At 55.3% G+C, this 13,526-nt stretch overlaps 1 long non-coding RNA gene across 2 annotated transcripts; it reads left to right on the plus strand.

Moving 5' to 3' along the window:
* The first annotated feature begins 1,661 nt into the window (after positions 1–1,661).
* On the plus strand, positions 1,662–6,142 carry LOC144319495 (uncharacterized). 2 transcript variants are annotated; one of them, XR_013385310.1, is made up of 3 exons: positions 1,662–1,754; positions 3,219–3,345; positions 4,552–6,142. It is a non-coding gene; the product is annotated as an uncharacterized LOC144319495 (long non-coding RNA). The 2 variants fall into 2 exon arrangements; XR_013385309.1 differs by having other exon boundaries at positions 3,219–6,142.
* The last annotated feature ends 7,384 nt before the right edge of the window (positions 6,143–13,526 follow it).

A 13,526-nucleotide genomic window follows, 5' to 3' on the forward strand; every position in this document is an offset into this window, starting at 1 on the left:
GGATGCATGGCCAGGTCTGGCAGGTCCCCTCAGAGGAGGAAGTGACTGTGTAGGTGTCACGCTTTGCACAGGAGCTGGACCAGAGTCCTTGGGCCCTGCTGCAGCCCCACTGTCTGCCGCTCACCTCCTCAGGCCTTGGCAACTCTTTAAGGCCTAAGAATTTCTGGAGGTCTCAGGAGAATCCCAGCCCACAATAAGCCACTCATGGGGACCCCTTTGGGTATACCAGGGACAGCATTCCCAGTGTTCAGTGTCCTGTGGTCAGGGGTTCACATGGCCCAGAGCTGAAAAGCAGAACCTTTGCACCACGCTGGGCCATGCCCTGCTATCTCTGAGCCTCTGTGTGCTCATTCCCATTGTTGGAGCCCCGGTGGCCTCAGACCAGCATTCCAGGGCCCCAGGTGGACTCTGGACCACCCGGATGGAGTGGAATACTGGGTTCTCAGCATCCCGCAGCACATCAATGCTGTCCTGCCAAGTGGCCAGGGCTGTTGGAGGTAACAGTCGAGGGTGGAGGAGGATTTTATCTGCTCAGAATCTGGGTCCAGACAGTGGGCTACAAGACAGACACTCCCAGGTTGTCTAGGTCTAAGCAAATCAGAGGGGAGAGGGCCCATCTGGACACACCAGGTAGGTAACTAACTGCCTGACCCCCACCCCCAGGTGAGCAATGGTCAGACCCATCCCCCAGACAAGCCTTCCAGCTTGGGTTGGTGGAGCCCCGACCAGGGGCTCCGGCTCAGCCTCGGGGGTCTGGGCACGGCCTTCAGCCCAGGGCTCAGGCTCAGGGGTGGCTCAGGGTGGGGTGGGGTGCTATTATCTGGCGCTGCCAGGCCCGCGCGTTTCAGGCTCACGTGGCCGCGGCTCCGAGCCTCCCCCGTCCCAGGACTGCGTACCGGCGGGCAGATAAGCCGGGCGCTCCCAGAGCGTGTCCAGCACGGGCCGGGCCGGGCCAGGCCGAGCTCCCCGCGGGCCCCCTCCCCGCCCCCTCCCCGGCCGGCCCGGCCCACTTGGCCCCGCTTCCTCTCCATAAAAGGCGAGGTTTGGGAGCACCCGGGGAGGGGGCGTTGGGCTCACAGGCCCGGCCTCGCAGCTCGGCCTGGGCCGCCCCCCACGTCCTCCGGCCTCGGGGGAGCCGTCGGCGGCCCGGCGCGGGGGGAGGGGGGCTCCCGGGAGGGGAAGTTCCCTGAATCCCCGCCTCGCCCCCGCCCTGGCGTCCCCCACCCCCTTGCCGCGACCACCGTCCCCACCGCGATCCCCTCCTCCGCACCCGCCCCAGCGCCGCGCACTTTGTCCCCACTTTGCGTTTGCACAGCCTGAGGCCCTCAGCCCGGCGGGTGCGGGGAACCTCGGGAACCACCGGCGCGCCCAGGGTCACACCGTAACTCCGCTCTGGGGAGATGCGTACGCATCGTACTTCGAGGGGCGTGTACAGTGCATTTTAATACCTCCAGAGACTAGAGATTAGGTGCTCCCTCTCGGCCACATTGGTCACTGGGCTCGCCGGTGACCTCGGGCTCACGTTGCTTTGGCGCACAGCCTCAGTTTCCCGGTCTGCTAACCCGGGGACAGGCTTTTCCCCTCCGGGGCCGGTGCAAATGTAAAGCAGAGCTCCCGGCCGCTCCGGCGCGGGCTGAGCGCACCGCACCCCACCCACTCCCATCCCTCCCGGGGCGCCTCAGGGCTGCGCTGGGCAGAGAGGCGGGCAGTGGACGCCGGGACGCACAGCGGGTGCTCCCTCCTCCGCCCCCAGGGTGAGTCGTCCGGGCCGGGGCCCTGGGCCGGCAGCGAGGCCCTCGGGTGGCATCTGGCTCCACCTCGCCGCGCTAGGTGACCTCGGGAGGCTCCGCCCCTGCCCCGGCCTCGGTCTCTCGCCGCCGGAGTTCAGGGGAGGCCGCGCGCCCCCTCCCAGCGCGGCCCGCGCGGTCCCCGCGGCCCGGCCACGTCCGCTGCCCACGAGGCCGCCATAAAAGGCAAGCGGCCGCGGGTCGCGCCGCCAAACTTAGTCATCCGGCCCGCGGGCCGCCGGGCGCGCGGCGCGCAGCTTCCTCCCCGAACTTCCCGTTTTCCGAGGGGCCCGGGGAGGGGGCCGAGGTGCGGCGGGGCCTTTCGAAACGCCCCGGCTCGGGACGGCCGAGCGCGGGCCCGGGGGGCGTCCCCCGCTGGCCTCCCCTCCCGGAGCTGCGGGTCCGCGCGGCGCCTGCGGAGACGCCTCGGGGGAGGCCACGCTGCTGCCCAGAAATCTCAGCCGCAGCCCGGAGCCAGCTGCGCCGGGAGAGCGCCCGGGCAGGGGCGGGTCAGGGGTGCGGGGCGGACCGCGGGGCTCGCCTGGCAGTGGGGGGCAGTGCGAGAACCCCGGCGGCACCCCTGCCTGGTGCGCTGCCTGGCTGTCCAAAGGTGGGGGGGGGGGCAGGCCCCGACAGGCAGGGAGGCTCGTGCAGGGGACTTCCTGGAATGGAAGTGTACCATGGAGGGTGGTGGCCCTATGGCTGTGCACTCAAGGTCGGTGACCTCCACTCTATGGAAATTATACCCCAATACAGAACTGTAAAAGAAAGGAATGCACATGCGGGACACTCCCATAGTCGGAGAGGGGTGTCCGCGAAGGCACAGGGGCCATAGGAAGGTGGGAGGGAGCTGCTGTCACAGCTCCGGGTGGAGGTGGGAGGGGGCACAGGGAGAAGCAGAGAAGGGTGGGGGTCCACTGATTCTGATATCCTATAAATCTTTCAGAAAACAAAACTGAAGGAAACATGGTAAAATGATGACTAGGGCTGGGAGTACATTACCTTCCTCTCTGTCCTTTTCTGTGTATTTGAAATATTTCACTTTCACAATGAAAGGGGAAGGAAAGCATAATGGCTTGGAATTGGACAAGGTCAACCCTCAGTTTCTTCTGTACAATGGGGCAATCCATAATCCCCTTGGGGAAAGTTTATTGAGAATTACATGAGGGGATTCCTGCAAAGTGCTGAGTATGAGCCCTAGGCTCAACAAAAGGGTCTATGGGGCTCCCCTCTTCCTAAGCCACCCTGGGAGAAGGGAGGACTTGCTAGGATAGGGGGGCCAGGGTGGGAAGGTCCTCAGCCCACAGCTCCATTAGGCCAATGGCCTAGGCTGGCCTGGGTGGGAAGGCTTGTGTTTCTGACAAATGGGGCCAGCCAACCACTTGCCCTGCCTGTCCCGTCCTGTCCTGACTGTCCTGTCCCCGGGGCCAGGGTCACTCCAGGTGAGGCTCAGGGCCAGCGTACCAGCTGGATACAGGCCGGCAAGTCACCTGGCCTCGGATTCCAGGTGGCTAGATCCTCAGGAAGCCTCTGTGGGTGACAAGGACACACAGGGATGGTGAGTGCCCGCCAATCAACACTGTTGGGGACACAGAGCCCAGAGATCCCCAGAGGGCTGTGGGCAACCCAGGCCTGCAGGAAGGAAGGGAGGAGAGTGCGGGGAGGAAGGGAAGAGGGGTTAAGAAAGGGCATCCGGGAAAGGAGAGGGAAGAGAAAAGAGAAAGCAAAAGGCCAGTAGCCTGCTTTTCCTCCCACTAATTTTGAACACCCAGATGGGCGCCTGAGTGGCTCCGTGGTTGAGCGTCTGCTTTCAGCTCAGGTCCTGATCCTGGGGTCCTGCCAGAAGCCTGCTTCTCCCTCTGCCCATGTCTCTGCCTCTCTGTGTGTGTCTATCATGAATAAATAAATGAAATCTTAAAAAACAAACAGGGGATCCCTGGGTGGCTCAGCGGTTCAGCGCCTGCCTTTGGCCCAGGATGTGATCCTGGAGTCCTGGGATCGGGTCCCACGTCGGGCTCCCTGCGTGGAACCTGCTTCTCCCTCTGCCTGTGTCTCTGCCTCTCTCTCTATGTCTATCATGAATAAATAAATAAAATCTTAAACAAACAAACAAACAAACCCAACCATGGGCACTGTGCCCTGACTGTCTGGTGAAAGCCTTCTGTGACCCACATGGGGAATGGAGGGAGACCCCCAAAAGCAGAAAGTTTACATGACTAAGCCAAGATGACAGCTGAGAAGGGCAGGGTCTGGGGGTAGTGTGAGCAAGAGAGAGATGGACAGAGAGATTGTGTAGTCAGGGAGCCCTTGGGGGGAGGCCTGGGGGTGCTGACAGCTGGTTCGGGCAGGATTGAAGGCGGTACTGGCTGGAAGACACACCTCTCGGGTGCCCTCTAGCGGGGACACTCCCTCGCTAGGCGTCTCGGTGCATCTACATTCCATGCCTTAGGGAGTGACTGGATTCTCCCCGTACCACCCAGCCACCCTACGTAGGCACTCTCCTCCATAGCACCTCATTTTCTTTCTTTTCTTTTATTAAATATTGTATTTATTTATTTATTTTACACAAAAGAGAGAGAGCACAAGTGGGGGTAATGGCAGAGGGAGAAGGAGAAGCAGACTCCCGCTGAGCAGGGAGCCGGATGGATTCAGGGCTTAATCCCAGGACCCTGAGACCACGACCTGAGCTGAAGGCAGACGCTTCACCAATAGAGCCACCCAGGTGCCCCAGCACCTCATTTTCAACCCTCCTTCACCTCTTCAGGTTTTGCCTCACTTCTTGCCGGATAAGCATGGGAAAGCACCAAGCAAGAGGAGCCTCCGCAGCCACCCCAGGACCCAGTCATCACCCACCCACCAAGAGGTCTGGCTGCGTCTCCCAGCAGCCCTACTGGGGGAGACATTTCTCTCCTTTTTTATTTTTCTAAAGATTTTATTGATTTATTCATGAGAGACACAGAGAGAGGATGGGGGGCGGCGGGCAGAGAGAGAAGCAGGCTCCATGCAGCGAGCCCGACGTGGGACTCAATTCTGGATCTCCAGGATCACACCCTGGACTGAAGGCGGCACTAAACCACTGAGCCACCCGGGCTGCCCATCTCTCCTTTATTAGATGAGGTGCCCAGGGTACACGGGCACCCCATATTTCATGCACACGATTTCACCGTGGGGCTGGGCACCCTGAGTCTGGACATCTGGGTGAATGCACTTGAAGCTCAGCTTCTGGGTGCAGCAGCCTCCTGGGCAGGCAGAAGCAGCCCCTCCTCCCATACCTGAGGAATCTAACCTTTCCTGCTGAAGATTCCTAACACCCTTGCCTGAAGCGACCCTCATGCAGGCTCCCCCCAGCACCACCCTGGAATGAAGGTCAGATTTCAGCATGCCCCAGGTGCTCAGAAGTCAAGGTTGACCCTGGAGAAAATAGCTTATCCTCCAAATGAAAAACAAATGTTGCTAATTTCTATCAATAAAAAACGAACCCAGGGGCTCTGGGTGGAGAAGAGGTCTGGGGTGTTAGGCTCAACGGGGTGGACTGTGATCCTGTATGGGGGGGGGGGCTAGATTTATGGGTATGAGCAACAGAGGGATAAGAGGAAGGGGTCCAAAGAGAGTGACTTATGTGTAACCTGCACGGCTTTGAGAAATATATTGGTAGGGCAGCAGCCTCATCCATGTGAGGCTACCTTCTGTGGGCTGGCATCAGGGGGTGATATTCCCCTGAGGTGGGCTCCTGATCTCAGGGGGTTGATGGCACCTCTAGTGGCAGAGGCTGAGCTGGGACTCTTAAGTATTAGAGGCCAAGTGGGCAAATTACACAGAGATGGAGGTGTTTCCACAAAGTACTGACCTGCAGGACTTTTTGATGGAAGCTAACCAGATCGTGGTGTTCTTAGGAATGAAGAGCTGGGCGCCACTACCTTTTCACTTGAACGATATAATGAGAAAACCTGAGGTCTGCAGGACGGAAACCCGAATGGAACCCCCATAGTGTAGAATCTCTAGGCTTGAGGCGTTATTTAAGGCAGTAATAAAGTTAATGCATATATTGGTTACTGAATCAACACATTTATACTTTCAACTTGTTAACAACTGTAATCACAAAAGTTTCCTTTGTAATACATGCATTTTACTTCATGAATTTAAAAGCATCATTCAGGGACGCCTGGTTGGTTCACTGGTTGATTGCTGCCTTCAGCTCAGGGCGTGATCCCAGGATCTGGTATCTAGTCCCACATCCAGCTACCTGTGAGGAGCCTGCTTCTCCCTCTGCCTGTGTCTCTCCCTCTGTGTGTGTGTGTGTTTCTCATGATAAATAAATCTTTAAAGATAAATAAATAAAAGCATCATTCAGGGGCGCCTGGGTGGCTTAGTTGGTTAAGTGTCTGCCTTTGGCTCAGGTCATGATCCCAGGGTCCTGGGATCAAGGCCCCCTTCAGGCTCCCCACTCAGCAGGAAGTCTGCTTCTCCCTCTCCCCCTCTCCCCTGCTTTGATCCAATTCTTTCTCTCTTGAATAAATAAGTAAAATCTTTTTAAAAAATAAAAGCATCATTCCAGGGATGCCTGGGTAATACAATGGGTTAAGCATCTGACTCTTGGTTTTAGCTTGGGTTGTGATTGGGTTGTCAAGACCCCAGTCAGCCTCCGAGTTCAGTGGGGAGTCTGCTTGAGACTATCTTTCCCTCTCCCTCTGCCCCTCCCGCTTGTGTTCTCACTCTCTCTAAAATAAATAAATAAATCATTAAAAAAAGCACACATCATTCTGACCAAGTGTCTGTCCATGGTGAATGGATAAATGAGTACATGCAATGACATATAATTCCACTTTCCAAAGAAAGGGAATTTTGACACATGCTAGGACACGGATGAGCCTTGAGGACATTATGCTGAGTGAATAAGCCGGCCAAAAAAGGACAAATACTGTGTGACTGCACTCGAATGACATACCTAAAGTCATTAAACTCAGAAACAGAAAGTACAAGGGTGATTACCAGGGGGTTTGGGGGAAAGGAGAATTTAAAGGGTACAGAGTTTCAGATTTGCCGAGTGAGGGTTCTGGAGTGCTGTTTCACAACAGAGTGAATACTTACTAAACTCCGAAGTTAAAATTGTTTACGATGGGAAATTTCATGTTGCGCTTTTTACAATTTTAAAAAGGCAGCATGCAGTAAAAACGCAACTTAAAGGCTTCAACATTTTTTTAAAAAATCATGATTCTGAGAAGTGGTCCCTGTTACCCTCGGATGCTAAAAGCGACCGCAAGGTCCCCGGCACCCGAAAGGTTAAGAGTCCCGGCGGCTCTTATTGGCCGACCGTAGCAGGAATTCCGGAGGCGACCAGGGATTGTGGGAAGCGTAGTTTGCAGCCCCCCAGCCCGAGCCTCACGGTGAAGGGTGGGCTTGGAGCCCGGAGACAATGGCGGGCTGGCCGGGAATTCGCGGGAAGCCCGCTCGGCGCGCCTGTGCCCACGCTGCGCACGGGCAGCCTAGCACACAGCCACGCGGTCACGCACACACCTGCCCACTTGCACCACGCAGCACGTGGCGCTCCCGGTTTGCAGTTTGCAGCGTTTCCAATCCAACTGCCCATCCGAGCACCTGCGGGTGAGGCTGGCAGCTGCCCCGTGGCTCTTCTCTGACGCATCCCCGCAGGAGCAGATGCCTCGACAGTGGCCGTGGGAAGGCTGTGCGGGCTACAGGTGCCCGGGGAGGAGTGTGCCAGTCAGAGGGCACAAGCTAGTGCAAAGGCCCTGAGGCAGGGGTTTACGGGGCCACCAGGGTGGCTGGGAGAGAACCGCAGGGGATAAGGTGGGCTTGGCCTCGTTGGCCACGATGCGACCTGTAGACAAGACCCGGGCGGGTCTTCAGGTGAGCGCGGGGCCGCTGCCTAGGGAATGGAAGGATTCTCATTGTTCCCTCTGGGGCTGCCGCTGCAGCCTCGGAAGTGACTCAGCGGAATTCCCGGGAGCTGGGGGCGGGTGGGAGGATGCTCCAAAGGGGCTGGGGAGGGGCGTTGCCCGCGCGGAGGCCCCACCCCCAAGCTCTCGCGGGCCGCGGAGCACCCCCGCGCCCAAGTGCTCCACCCACCCGCCCCGGGCTGCGGGGGGCCTCGGCCTCAGCCCCGGCGGGGGCGGCGGGGGTAACGCAGCCTGAGGACTTAGGGAACTAGTAGGGGAGCTGGAAACCTGACCTGGGGAGGGGCCGGGGGCCGGGCTTTCCGCCCACCCTCCTGGCCCCTCCATCCCCGGCCTTGGCAGTCGGTGAGGCCGACTGGAGGGAACTGGCGGGGTGGGGGCCGGCTGTTTTTAGTTCGGGGACCCAGGCCTTTGGAAGGGGGCTGGATGGACAGAGTTGGCTGGGTCTGGACTCCCTGCGTGACTCAGCCGGTTCAGGTTCTCTCGGGGACCAACCCCCTTCCTCTAAATAAAGGGAATTGTACAAGAAACAGGGCTTCAGTGGTGATCACAGATTCCCTGGTGGCACACGGGGCATTTCGGTATGTGTGTGCAAAGCCCCCACACTCACCCAGGCTGGGGCAGGCTTGAGAGGACTAGGGCAGCGGCACTAATATTCTAAGAACTGAGGCTCAGTTTTTTTTTTCTTAAATTTATTATTTATTTTTTTGAGCTTCAGTTTTCCAATGGATAAAATGGTATAAAGACCCCAAGAATGAGGCATGCTGGAGTTAGCGGCCCCTGCGGGCTGTCCACCCAGTGCACCTCGTTCAGGGCAAGACCACACTCTGGCTCTTGCAACCCAGGGGCGGCTGGACTGAGAAGGCGAATTAACAATTGTTTTGCACGGTCGAGCTCCCACGTGCCTCTTTAGGGAAGCTGTCCGCGACTACCAAGACAAAAGATACAGCGGGCTTACTCTGAGGCGCGGGAGAGGAGAGGACGCCACCCAAGACTCGGCAGCCCGCAGGGACCCTGCGCCATCTCCGGATGGGGCTGCGGGGCTCCTGGCCGCCGCCAGGTGGCGCTGGAGATGCGCCTGCGTAGCCAAGCTGGGCGGGGTTGGACGGTCCTGGACTAGGGGCCTTCTGCCTCAAACCTGTTTATTTATTTATTTTTTTAATTTGTATTTATTTGTGATAGTCACACAGGGAGAGAGAGAGAGAGAGATTGAGAGAGAGAGAGGCAGAGACACAGGCAGAGGGAGAAGAGGCTCCATGCAGGGAGCCCGACGTGGGACTCGATCCTGAGTCTCCAGGATCGAGCCCTGGGCCAAAGGCAGGCGCCAAACCGCTGCGCCACCCAGGGATCCCTCAAACCTGTTTTTTTTTTTTTTTTAATTTTTATTTATTTATGATAGTCACACACAGAGAGAGAGAGAGGCAGAGACACAGGCAGAGGGAGAAGCAGGCTCCATGCACCGGGAGCCCGACGTGGGATTCGATCCCGGGTCTCCAGGATCGCGCCCTGGGCCAAAGGCAGGCGCCAAACCACTGCGCCACCCAGGGATCCCCTCAAACCTGTTTAGAAGCCCTTTTACCACCCACCCCCCAAAAAAAGAAGAAGAAGAAGAAAGAAAAAAGAAAGAAAAAGAAAAAATACTGCCTTTAAAAAAGGCATAATAAAAAAAATCATAATAAGAATCAATACAGGGGTGCCTGGGTAGCTCAGTCGGTAAAGCATCTGCCTTCAGCTCAGGTCCTGATCCCAGGGCCCTGGGGTGGAGCCTCAAGTCAGGCTGCTTCTCTCTCTCCCTCTGCCCCTCTCTACCTCAATTAGTAAAATCATAATAAAAAATTTAAAAAGTAGGGGCGCCTGGGTTGCTCAGCAGTTGAGTATCTGCCTTAGGCCCAGGGAGTGATCCTGTGATTCTAGGGTCCTGGGATCGAGTCCTACATCAGGCTTTCCGTAGGGAGCCTGCCTCTCCCTCTGCCTATGTCTCTGCCTCTCTCTGTGTCTCTCATGAATGAATAAACAAAATCTTTAAAAATTATTTTATTTTATTTATTTATTATTTTTTCCCAAAGATTTATTTATTTATCCATGAGAGACACAGAGAGAGAGAGAGGCAGAGACACAGGCAGAGGGAGAAGCAGGCTCCATGCAGGGAGCCTGACGTGGGACTTCATCCCGGGTCTCCAAGATCACTCCCTGGGCTGAAGGCGGTGCTAAACCGCTGAGCCACCTGGGCTGCCCTAAAAATTACTATTATTTTTTTTTCTAAAAATTATTTTAAATTTAAAAGTCAATATAGGTTTAATAACTGTCAGTTATTATATATTTATGTGGTCAAATTACAACTGAACTAGCCTTATCTGTGTTAGCCTGATGGCCAGGGGCTCCAGCCTCCCTCCAAATCAGGGGTCCTGGGGTGCCTGAGTGGCTCAGTTGCTTAAGCATCTGCCTTGGGCTCAGGTCATGATCTCAGGATCCTGGGATGGAGCCCCGCATCAGGCTCCCAGTTCAGTAGGGAGTCTGTTTCTCCCTCTCCCTCTCCCCTACCTCCCCTTGCTCTTGCGCTCGCTCTCTCTCTCTCTCTCAAATAAATAAAATAAAAAGAAAAGCAAATTGGAGGTCCAGAGCAGGAGACTGTGGACCATGTTCTGGCTGGGTTAGAGGAAAGGAGACTGGAAGTGGTGGTTCTCAGAGCAGGAGGATTAAGCCAGGCTTTAAAAGTAGGTAGAATTTGGAGGGGAGAGGAGAGGGAATTCTAGGCTGTGAGGTGAAACTGGTCCCAACAAGCAGAGTTGGTCACTCAGATGGGTAAGAGGGTGGCATTTGGCAAGTGTGTTGGGGAGTGATGCCCTGGTATTGCCCAGCTTGGGACTGGCCACACTTGGTCTTAGAGTGGTTTCAGGGACATTGAAAGAGGTGTTCCAACAAGGTGGTCTCCTGGCTCCGTGGCCAGCACACACTGGCATTGACAGACACGGGGAGGGCCACTGTAGGCTGTGCTGGGTCCTGGGGATACAATAGGCATGCCTGTTTTCTCTCAACCTAATACCATCCATAGCTCCCCAGGGCCCCTGAGACAAAATTGCTGGGGGGGGGGGGGTGTTCAGCCTGAACCTGCCTCCTAATGGCAGCTGGACATCCCCTGGTAGATGTAGGTCAGGGAGCTGTCTGTGGGGAACTGGACCGGGAGTGACCTCCAAGCTCCATGGATCAGAGTGGGCTGGGCAGTGACTCTGCCCTGGGAGCAGTGGTGGGGGAGTCAATATCCAGGGAGACCTAGGTCTTTTAGCCCAGACCTGATGGTCGAGTTGGGGGAGGAGGCACCCTGAGCTGGGAGATAGGTGTCAAAGGTGTTGTTTCCAAAATGCTAAAGCTGGGCAGCCCTGGCGGCTCAGTGGTTTAGGACCGCCTTCAGCCCAGAGCGTGATCCTGAAGACCTGGGGTTGAGTTCCAGGCTCCCTGCATGGAGCCTGCTTCTCCCTCTGCCTCTCTCTCTCTCTCTCTCTCTCTCTCTGTGACTCTCTCATGAATAAATAAATACAAAATTTAAAAAAATGCTAAAGCTGTCAGGATACCTGGCTGGCTCAGTCAGTTTAACATGGGACTCCCCCCCCCCTTTTTTTTTTAAAGATTTTATTAATTTATTCAGGAGAGACACAGAAGAGAAAGGCAGAGAGATAGGCAGAAGGAGAAGCAGGCTCCATGCAGGGCGCTGGATGTGGGACTCAAATCACCTGAGCCATCCAGGTGTCCCGAGCATGGGACTCTTGATCTTAGGGTTGTAAGTCTGAACCCCATGTTGCCGTGGAGATTACAGAGAAAAATAAAATCTTAAAAAAAAAAAAAAAAAAAGAAAGAAAGCTAAAAGCATCACTCTCATACAATTGGATAAGGAGCATTTGTCAAAGATGTAATGATGGTAAAATTACCAAGATGGTAAAATTGATGCAAAGGGCATTTGAGGAATGTATTTTCCCCCCTCCCAGACCCTCCTGTGAAACTGGCATTTATGTAATCCATTTAAAAGTGCTGGGAGGGCAGCCCTGGTGGCCCAGCGGTTTAGCTCTGCCTTGGCCCAGGGTGTGATCCTGGAGATCCAGGATCGAGTCCCACGTTGGGCTCCATGCAGGGAGCCTGCTTCTCCCTCTGCCTGTGTCTCTGCCTCTCTCTCTCTCTCTCTCTCTCTCCCCGTGTGTCTGAAATCAATCAATCAATCAATCTTTTTTTTTTTTTAAAGATTTATTTATTTATTCATTCAGAGAGAGCGAAGAGAGAGGCAGAGACACAGGCAGAGGGAGAAGCAGGCTCCCCGCAGGAAGCCCGATGTGGGACTCGATCCCGGGTCTCCAGGATCACACCCCAGGCCGCAGGCGGCGCTAAACCGCTGCGCCACCGGGGCTGCCCTCAATCAATCAATCTTAAAAAAATAAATAAATAAAAGTGCTGGGATATGGGACGCCTGGGTGGCCCAGCGGTTTAGTGCCTGCCTTCGGCCCAGGGCGTGGTCCTGGAGTCCTGGGATCGAGTCCCACATCAGGCTCCCTGCATGCAGCCTGCTTCTCCCTCTTCTTGTGTCTCTGCCTCTCTCTCTCATGAATAGATGAATTAAATATTTAAAAAATTAAATACAATAAACATGCTGGGATAAGGGATACCTGGATGGCCCAGCGGTTGAGCATCTGTCTTCATGCTCCGAGCATGATCCTGGGTTTCTGGGATCAAGTCCCAGGGGGAGTCTGCTCCTCCCTCTCCTTCACTCCTGCTCTCTCCCTCATTCTCTCTCAAATAAATAAAATATATTTTTTAAAAAAGCAACTTTTGTTGGAGTTTTCTTTAAGATTTTTATTTACTGGGATCCCTGGGTGGCGCAGCGGTTTGGCGCCTGCCTTTGGCCCAGGGCACGGTCCTGGAGACCCGGGATCGAATCCCATGTCGGGCTCCCGGTGCATGGAGCCCTCTTCTCCCTCTGCCTATGTCTCTGCTTCTCTCTCTCTCTCTCTCTGTGTGACTATCATAAATAAATAAAAATTAAAAATATATATTTTTATTTACTTATTCATGAGTGACACAGAGAGAGACAGAGATAGGAGAGGCATGCAAGTAGCCCGATATGGGACTCAATCCCAGGACTCAGGGATCACGCCCTGAGCAGAAAGCAGATGCTCAACTGCTGAGCCACCCAGGCATCCCTTGTGTTATCTTTTCTATCAAACACAAATCCACAGGTTAACCTGTAACTTCATCAAGGCTGAGCCCTTAAAAGAAAGCAAATAGCAAGGCAAACAAATTTCCTAGAGAGTTAAATAATCTGTAGATGCACTCCTTATACAAGGCAGTCCTGCTCTGGGCCTTATTTCCAGGTTTTGGATGCCTTTTCCTGACACAGGAGATGTGGATCCTTGGCCAGGCCCGGACACATGCTAACACCAAGAATACTTCTCACCCTTTCTGGCCTCAGCCTCTGTAGCAGAGGGGCTTGGACCACACCTTGCACCTTTGACAGTCTCCACCTTCCAAGATTGATTTTACCTCCGAGATTGACCCAAGATCCCCACTTCATTTCATCCCCACCCTACCATTGCCCTGTTCTGGTCCAACTGTCTTCGGTACCTCAGGAAGGTAGTAACACTGATTTCAGAAGGACTTGGAACAGCTGCAATCCCCAGCTCTACCCTCAGGTACTGTATGATTCCATTCATACAGACTCTCTGAGCCTCTATGTTTCTAGTTGGGCAAAGGGTAAGGTAGAGAGGGGACTGTGGCTGCCTCTGCCTGCTGTTCTGCAGCAGCCCCCAGATTTGAGAATTTGAGAATCCTCCTTGCCCTTGATTCC

Source organism: Canis aureus, chromosome 8, assembly GCF_053574225.1.
Source record: "Canis aureus isolate CA01 chromosome 8, VMU_Caureus_v.1.0, whole genome shotgun sequence".
Classification (NCBI taxonomy): Eukaryota; Metazoa; Chordata; class Mammalia; order Carnivora; family Canidae; genus Canis; species Canis aureus.